Source organism: Octodon degus, unplaced genomic scaffold (genome assembly GCF_000260255.1).
Source record: "Octodon degus isolate 3935 unplaced genomic scaffold, OctDeg1.0 scaffold00032, whole genome shotgun sequence".
NCBI classification, from domain to species: domain Eukaryota; kingdom Metazoa; phylum Chordata; class Mammalia; order Rodentia; family Octodontidae; genus Octodon; species Octodon degus.
The window spans coordinates 16781431-16791628 of record NW_004524608.1 but is presented as its reverse complement, the minus strand read 5'-3'; positions in this window follow the sequence as shown (position 1 = coordinate 16791628).

Sequence of the window (10198 nt, the reverse complement as noted above, 5' to 3'; positions counted from 1 at the left end):
TGAGTCTACAGAGTGGATTTCAAAGAAATAGCTGTAGCTCGGTTCCACAAGTGACGCCTAGCCACCAGTAACTGTCTTGGTCATTATGCATGTCCACAATACACTAGAACTTTGTGTGATATCCTATCCTCAAATGGTTACAAGTGCTAGTCATTTTCTTGCCATTTCAGTATTTATCTTATGTTTTATTCTTAGTACTTCTTTGCTATCTTGAAAACTTTTTCTTAGTTCAATTGTTTGAAACATTTAATTTTCTGAATATTGCTTAATCTTAATTTTTGTTCTAAAATCTATACTGTATCTTTGACTTAAAATTTATTTAAAAGACATTGTATGATATCTTCTCCTAGTATTTGAAATTTTAAAAAGTATATTTCCATTTTCTGTTGACTTTAAAAAAAAGATTTGTACCTATGTTATTTACTTATTATTTCTTGTCTATATCTTGTAATATGAGAAACTACTTTGGCAGTAATAATACACAATGTACTAACCATTGTTACTCCCCTAAGATCTTGATTTGAGATTTTGTACCATTGTTTTTATTTCTTTTATTTTAAAATAAAAATAACTGATGTCAAAAAGAAGAAGAAGAAGAAGAAGAAGAAGAAGAAGAAGAAGAAGAAGAAGAAGAAGAAGAAGAAGAAGAAGAAGAAGAAGAAGAAGAAGATTATACAGCATGACCAGGTAGGAGACATCCCAGGAATGCAGGGATGATTCAGTATACATAAATGAATAAATGTAATACACCATATCAACAGAGCCAAAGACAAAAATCACATAGTCATCTGAATAAATGCTGAAAAACTTTTTGACCAAGTCCATCATTCATTCATGATAAAAACCCTATAGAAAATTGGAACAGATTGTCTTTCCCTCAATCTAATGAAAGCCATGTATGACAAACCAATTCAACATCATACTAAAAATAGACAAAAACTGAAAACTTTCACTATAAAATCAGAAACAAGCCAAGGAATACTATTGCCATTCCTGCTCAATACAGTTCTGGAAGCATTAGCCAGGGCAATTAGGAAACAAAGAGATATAAAAGGAATAAGAATAATAAAGGAAGAAGTGAAATTATTATTATTATTTTTTTTTATGAGCAGAATATATTTATCGAGAGAAAGAAAGCTTCTGTCCCGAGAAAGGGACAGGAGGGCGGGGGTGGGGGGGAAGTGAGTAATTCCCCTCCAGGAAGTTGTCTCATGCAGGGACTTTTATAGAGGAAAACCATGTGGTGAGGGGGGTCTAAGGTGGTGGAGAAAACATGGGAACTTGCTTAGTTGGGCATGAGGTGGGACCAAACTATGGTCAACCAATGTGATTACAAGCACCATTGCTCAGGTAAAATTGATTAAATCCAGCATCAAATGGGAAAGCAAGTCACGTAGCAAGAGGGCATGAATACGGAACAGGGTCTCATCCTGTTAGGGGTTGGGCTAGTGACTCATTTGGGCTCTTTCAAGTTGATTGATACTATTTAGGATATCAATCCTTAATGCCCATCCTTAGGGAATTATGTAGCTGTGCTTCCTCTTTTTGTCTTGGTCTTCAGGTGTGGCCTATATGGGAGTGTCTGTCTCTTCCAAGTTGCAAAGTCATCTTGTCTTCCATCTTGTCTCCTTGAGAGCCTGGCCCTGTCTGACTGCCTATAATATTTCTGTCTAATTCGGCTGCCTGCAACATATCCCCTTTGAAGAAGTAACCCGAACTGCCATGAGGGAAATATGGGCGATGACCACTCTGGCTTCTTCAAGCTGAAACGGGTCGTAGTTGTTGACCAGCAGTCAGATATATTCTTCAGAGGTTCTATCTAAAGGCCTTCAATAGACATCACACATTTTCATTACAGCTTTAAATCTGAAGACAAAGGCAAAAAAACTATTAAACATACATTGGCCAAATAAAAACACTAGTCAGAACATTTTTTAGGTCCATTAGCAGAGATCTCTTAAATGTGGGGTTTAATCCTTTTATCTTCCATGGCCATTGGGTATTGCCGCAAACAAACTGGCCTTTCCTATTACTACTGGGGAACATGAATTACCTGGCATAGGGAAAAAAGTATTTTCCCATTTGCAAGTGGGCCACTGGCTGGGTAACTACTGACAAATCTGTATAAGCAATCTATTGAAAGTTTAACAGGATTTCTCCTTATATTGGCAGTTAACATGGGTTCCCTCAGATTGAGAGGGAAGACACATGCCCACCTCAATCTGAAACTTCCTCTGACTCCATCAGAAACACTTTCATTTTCCTTCTCTAGCAGCTGTGGACATTTACCTTCTTTCCTGTAGGCTGCTAGTATCCCCGTTCTTATTTCCCATCTATAATTCCATTTGGTATCCTTTTTACTATGAAAGACCTCAACTGAGGCAAATTTATTCCTGCAAACCCTTTTAACTTTTATAACTTGTGTCAGAAATCTGGGGCTCACTGAGAAAGATATAACTTTTTGGTTTTAGATTTTACCTGCATGGTTACTTGGGTTTTGGTATCTTCTAGAAATAACAAATTATCTGAGAGATTAGAACATATATAATCAAAGCATAAATATTCAAGCTAACAGGTACATTTATAAACCTTTTTGAGACCTAGCAATCATAACTCACTAGCTGAAATTATTATTATTCACAGGCAACATGATATTCTACACAGAAGACCCCTAAAACTCTACCTTAAAACTTCTAGATTCAATGAAAAAATCAGGAACATAGCAGGTTACAATGTCAGCACTAAAAAAACAATACATTCTGATACACAAAAAATAAACTTTTTGAGAGAGAAATTAGGGAACCCACACCCTTTATAAGAGCATCCAAAGAAAAAAATGACATACTTAGGAATCAATCTAACAAAGAAAGTAAAAGATCTATACATTGAAAATTTCAGTATTCTGAACACAGAAATAAAAGAGGATTTCAGATAATGGAAAGATATTCTTTGCTTACTGATAAGAAGAATCAACACTGTGAAAATGGCCATACTCTCAAAACTGTTATAGTATTATACAGACTTAATGCAATCCCAATCAAAATACCATTACCATACCTCACAAATGTAGAGAAAATATTCCTTCAATTCATGTGGAGGCATAAGACACTTGTAACAGCAAAGGCAATCATGGGCAATGAAGGCAAAACAGCAGGCATCACAGTTCCTGACTTAAAATTATATTACAAAGCTACTGTGATAAATCCAGCACGATACTGGGAAAAAAAAAACAAAAAACAAAAAACAGACCTGAGTATCAATGCAACAGATTAGAAGATGCAGACACAACTACAAACACATTCAGCCACCTTATCTTTGACAAAGGGGCCAAACATGTTCACTGGATGAAAGATAACCTGTTTAAAAAATGGTGCTGGGGAATATATATAAATATATAAAGTTAGTCTCATTGGACTACTTTCTCTTAGTTCAATGAGAAGAAAGGTTTGTACTAGTACTGTTTAGACAAGATATCATGTCTGCATCTTTTCCTCTGAATAACCACTATGAAGACAACAATATGCAATGTATTTATTGTAACTTTTTTACTAATCTGTTCTGAAACTGTTTTATTGCTATTTTATCTTTTTTCTCATAAAAATGAATAATTTTTTTTAAAATAGTGCTGGAAAAACTGGCTTTCCACATACTGAAGACTAAAATAGTTCCATGTAATCATCACACATCAAAAGTAAAAATAGATAAAAATCTCAATATTAAAACAGAAACACTGAATTTCCTGGAAGAGAAAGTAGGTAGAAATATTGTTTTTTTTAATTTAGAAATTTATCATGTAATCCACAAGCTTCATATAGCCTTTGTTTGAAAAACAACAAACAAACAAACAAAAAACCAGGGACACCAACACACTATTTCAAAATCTGGGCCCTTCTTTCAGCTTCCAAACACAAGAGCTCTGAACATTATATATACCAATTGGAACAGTAAGACAAAAATATGAATGGAGCCATGATGTTTCAGAAAAGAAAGATCCAGATAACTGAAAGATCCATCAATCCTTCCTGGGGCAACTTAATTGCCTTTACAAGTAGGGAGAGAAGGAGGAAAGTGAGGGCTGGTGATGAGGGTGGGAGAAGAGAAAAGAAACCCAGAACAGAGTAGAATCCAATTCGTGTTCTGAATCAATGTGTCACACATTCATATAATAGGTAGAAATCTTGAAGACATAGGGTTAGGCAGGGAGTTCTTGAACAAAAATGAAACTTTATAGCAAATACATCAAAAAATCAACAACTGAAATCTCATTTTGTTAAAACATTCTTGCACATCAAATGAAATCACCAACAGAGTGAAAATAAAACCCACAAAGTGGGGAAAAGTGTAGCCAACAATTCCTCAAAAGTAAAGTACTTCTATCTAGAACATATAAAGAATTTTTGAAAGTCAGAACCCACAAATTCAAAGACCTAATAAAAAAATGGGCACTTGGGATGAATACACACTTCCCAGGTGAGGAAGTATACAAGGCAAATAAGTATATGAAAAAATGTGCAACATCACTGGGCTTCCAAGAAATGCAAATTAAAAGGCTCCATCTCCCTCCAGAAAGAACAGTTATTATCAATATATCAACCAATAATGAATGTTGTGGAGAGGCTGTGGGGAGAATGAAACCCTTTTTACTGTTGGTGGGAATATAGACTACTATAACCACTGTGGAAATCAGTATGGAGATTCTTCATGAAACTAGGATTAGAGGTTAAATTTGAACCAGATATTCCCCTTCTGGTAGCTTCTCAGAGGAATTAAACATTATACTACACTGATATATGTGTGCCATGTTTATAGCACCACAGTTTGTAATAGCTAAATCTTTGAAACAACCCAAATGCCCATCACCTGAGAAATAGATAAAGAACATGATCTTTAATACAATAGAGTATTTCTCAACTATAAAGGAAAATAAACTTGAGGATTTTATAGATAAATAGATGCAACTAGAGACCATACTGAAAAGTGAAATAGATAGGACTCATTTGTCTAAACACCATATTGTCTCCTTAGTGTAAGATACTGAAAGAGTAAATAAGATCCAAAAGGTACAATAGATATTGTGAAAGGGAAAGACACTCTCAAAAGGAAAGAACAGCTAGGAGAAAGGAGAAAAGAATAGATATAGATATAGATATAGATATAGATATAGATATAGATATAGATTCTTTTATATATATATGTATATATTCTAAGATAATTTTACTACTAATTTCTATTAGTTTGTTGAAAGGAATAGTTAGTGTTTGTGTTGTTTGATCAATCTTTCATGCCTATATTTCATAATCTGAAGAACTACCTTGAAGACAACATTATGCAATATAATAACAATGTTAATTTCCTATAATCTTCTTTTGAAATTCTGCATTTTTAAAAGTAATTTTTAAAATTAAATAATGAAATATATATGTATATATATTCAAAATAAAGGGACATAAACCTCAAAGCAGCGTAACCTAAACCAAACATATTAATACAAATATAGATTTTGGGGGGGCCACCCTCTCAGGGCTCCCATCCTGTCCCTCTCTCAGACAGGAGCTTTCTTTCCCTCAATAAATATATTCTGCTCATAAAAAACAAATATAGATTTTGTATTAGGAGACAAGGAAAAGAAAGTGTATGTGATAATTTAAAGAAAAATACTATCTTAAGAATTATATATGTAATGTATTAGAAGAGATGAGGTGATAATAGAAAAGAACCAAATGGAAATTCTATAGTTAACAAGCATAATGTTTAAAATAAGATAATTTTGATAGGTTTAATAGCAAAAGGATAGAAGTAGAAGGGTCATTAAAATGAAGACAATTGCAATGGCCTGAGTTCAATCCCTGGTTCTGCAAAAAAAATTTTTTTAAAAAAGTAAAATAAAATAAAATGAAGACAATCAATGGAAAATATACCTCAAGAAACATAAAAATATTGAATAGTAGCTGTATATTTATGCTATTTTGTATATACAGATAAGAGAAGAGGGTTTTGAAGTAATAGTGTTTAGACAAGGTATCATGTCTGCATCTTGTACTAGGAACAACTGAAGCAAAGACAACAACTTGCAATGTATTACTTATTGTAACTGTACTACTAATCTGTTTGAAAACTATCCTATTGTTACTTCTTTCTCAATAAAATTATTAAAATATAATCAATAAATAAATAAATGAAAAAGTTAAAGCACAAAAAATATTGAATAAATATAGAATTTAAATCATTTCTCTTAAATATACTTTAAGGAAATTGTATTTAAAATGATAAAACATGTATAAAATAAGTTCTCGGTAAATAGAGAAGACCAACAAGAAGAAAGAAATTTAAAAAGAGAAACATTTACTTGAAAAGCACAATAAATGAAAAGAAAAAAAATCACTAGAATGATTCAGTAGCATATTTGAGCCTCAGGGGAAAAAAAAAGAATCAGTAAACTTCTTATAGGTTATTCAGGATTACTACAGTTGAGGAAAATTAACAAATTCTCAGACTTGCAGAACCAAACACATGACATGTGTAAAATGGGGTCTAAGAACAGGGAAAAAAATGAAGAGGCAGAAATAATATTCAAAAGGTAGTTTTGATAAAAGCACTGATATACATATCCAAGAAGCACAGCGAACTCCAAGTAAAATAGGGGGCTTCCAGATTAGTTCAGTTGTTTAAAGTACCTGCTTCGGCAAACTCAGTTGGGTGCAGGGTACCGTGGTTCGATCTCCAGCTCCACAAGCTGCACCAGACCTGCCCTCAAAGCAGCCTGAGCTAGCCAAAAAAAATCCTTCTCCAAGTAAAATAAGTTTGGGGAATATGACATGTAGACACATCATAGCATGTCACATGAAATGGACACATTTGTAGAAAGTCACAATTTGAGAGAAAAAAGGAAATTTGTTTATGTTTTTTGTATCTTTAGTTCAAGGTCTACAGGGTCTCACTACACAGATCAGAGTTGTAGTGATTCTTCTGTTTTCATCCTGCCAAGTGCTCGGATTTCAGGAGTACACCACCACGTCTAGTCTCAATCACTGTCTCCGTACGCTCCTGGAGTGGGGCTGGCATGGCAGGCCAGGGGATCGAATCCCCTGGTCGCTGCACCTGCCTAAACAGTCTGTTGAGCTATCTAGCCAGCCCTGAAAAAAGAAAATTTGAATGACTATATCATGTAAAGAGATTGAGCTACTACCTAGATATTTCCCACAAAAAGAGATAAGGCCAAGATAACTTTCAGAGATGAAATCAACTAAATAATTGGACAGAAGGCACCATTTTCTAATTTATACTATAAGACTTGTATTACCTCAAACCAAAACCAGACAATGACATTATCCCAAGAAAATAAAACTGTAAATCACCATTGCTTATGAATATAGGGGCAAAAGCCCTTAGTAAAATACTAGCAAACTGCATCCAGCAACTTAGAAGAGTTATTATAAAAATAAGCCAAAGATACAAGATTGAATATACCAAAAACTTAAGCAATGTATCAAGTTAATAAAAGGCAAAACCCATGTCATCTTAATAGTGTCAGAAAATATATCTGGCAAAATCCAGCACCTTTTCCTAATAAAAACACTTAAAATATAGAAATCAAGGGGGAACTTCCTCAATCACAATAACAGCATTCTTGAATAACTAGTGGCCAGTACTATAGTTAAGGGTAAACTATTGATGTTTGCACTTTAAAATTAGTGATAAAACAAAGAAAACTCATCTTTCAACCTCTGTTCACCGTTGCCTTAGAACATCGTGCCAGCAAAATTAGTCAATAATAAATAAGTAAAATCAGTTCAATTAAAAAATAAAAATTGAAACTATTACTACCCATACTAAGATATGACACATAAAAAATTGTAAAGAAGCCATATGAAAACTATAATGGTTTTATATATTTTCCAGACAAAAAGCAATATACAAAAATCAGTTATATTTCTATATACTAGTAGTCCAAATATGAACAATATGTGAAACAAAATTACATTTTCAATAGCATTAAGGAATAAGAATGAAGGACCACAAATATCATTAAAATAACTTAAAAGACCTAAGTAAATACAAACCACCTGTATTTACGGACTAGGAACATTCATCATATCAAGAAAGCAATATTCCCCAGGTTGATCTATACATTCAGCAGGGCATGGTGGCACACGCCTGGAATCCTATTGCTTGGGAGGCTGGGCCAGGAGGATTTCTGTGAGTTTGAGGCCCCACCTGGGCTACAAAGTGAGTGCAAGGCCAGATGGCACTGCATAGTGAAACCCTATCTTAAAAAGGCCAAAGAGCCAAACAGACAAATCCATATATTCAGTGTAAACCATGTCTAAATCAGAGCTGCTGTTTTTCTTTTTATATAAATTGGCAAAGTGAATTTATTATTTTATTTTTTAAGAGAACATCTCACTATACAGTGAGACGGTATCACTAGGTAATGCTGTCCTTGAACTGACTTATGTAGCCCAAGCTGGCCTCAAACTGATGATGACCCTCCTGCCAGAGCTTCCTGTGTGCTGGGATCACAGGTACGCACTGTCATGCTTGGGTAACACAGTAATCTTAAAATTCATGTGCGAATGCAAGATACCTGGAAGAGTCCAAAGAAATCTTTAAAAAGAACTGAGTTGGAGAACTCATACTTGCAATTTGGAAAACTTATCACAAAGGTACAGAAATCCAGATCAAACAGTACTGGATGAAGCATAGCTATGTAGAACAATAAAGCAGATGTTGGAGCATAGAAGTAGGATTATAGATGTAGGGTCAATTTGTATTTATGTGGGTGGAAAGACAACACAATTAGGTGAATAAGTTTTCAACAAATAGCGATGGGAAAACTGGATAGACATATGAAAAACAATGATATTGATAACAAATTCTTACCATATAAATTAACTCAGTTTGATCAATTTTGATCAAAAACCAAAGTGCAAGCATGAAGCCCATGAAATATTCACACTAAAAATAGTAAAAATGTTCCTAGCTTGGTGTAGGCATTTGTTTCTTAATATGCTACCAAAAGTCTAAACAGTGAAGCAAAAACTACATTAGACTTCTAAAATATTTTGACTTCAAAGATATTGCAAGAAAGTAAAAGTAGTCTTCCAAAATGAGAGCAAATGTTTGTAATCATCTATTTAAATTATTTGATAATTTCTTACAATATTTTGGTTCTATATCAAGTATTACAACTTAATTTGCTTGCTCATTGCTGAGACAAGACAGTCAACAGCCACAGTTTAAAAGAGGAGAGTTTTATTTTGGCTGGTGGCTTTTAGCTGATTCACTATTGTTCCCCGGGCAGGAAAGGCAGGGAAGAAGGGTTCGGTTTAAGAAAGCGGCTCACATCACCACAGTCAGGAGGCACAGAGTAAGGCACGGAGAAGGGAGGAAAGCATCGCTTCCCACATCTTGCCTCTGCTGACCACCTCCATCTGGGCCCCGCCTCCCAGCAGCCCACAGAACCACTGAGCTCATCAAGGGGTGAACCTGCTGCGCCGTGGAGCACTGCCAAGATGCGGTCACCGTAGGCACGCACGAGAATTGTGGGGGACTTTTGAGATCTAAATTATAGTATAACTCAATAAAAAAGGACAAGTAAACCAATTAAAATATGGATAAAGGATTTAAATAGGAATTTCTTCAAATAAGAAATATAAATGGACAATCATCAGATTTCAGAAAATGTTCAATGCCATTAGTCATTAAGAAATTATAAATAAAAATTCTAATGAGATCCCACTTCACACTCATTAAATGATTACAATACAAAATATGCAATAATTGCATATGGAGAGATTGGAACCATCTTATATGCAAGCTTTAAATGTAAAATGCCAGACCCAGTCCTAGGCCAGGTCCGGTGAGTGTGTGGAGAGCTTCCTGCTACGCTGCGCCAGCCGGACCAGTCCCAGTCCAGGCGCAGCGTGGGCCGGACCCTCTCCCACCCCTCAGGCCACACCCCATCACTCCGCAGCACCTCCCCCACGCCTCCTGCCCAGTAGGAATTTCTGCCGAGATCCGGGAAACCCCAGACCCAGTCCTAGCCCAGGTCCGGTGAGTGTGTGGAGAACTTCCTGCTACCCTGCGCCAGCGAGACCAGTCCCAGCCCAGGCACAGCGTGGGCCAGACCCTCTCACACCCCCTCGGGACGCCCCCCACCACTCCGCCATACCTCCCCTACCCCTCCCGCCGAGTAGGA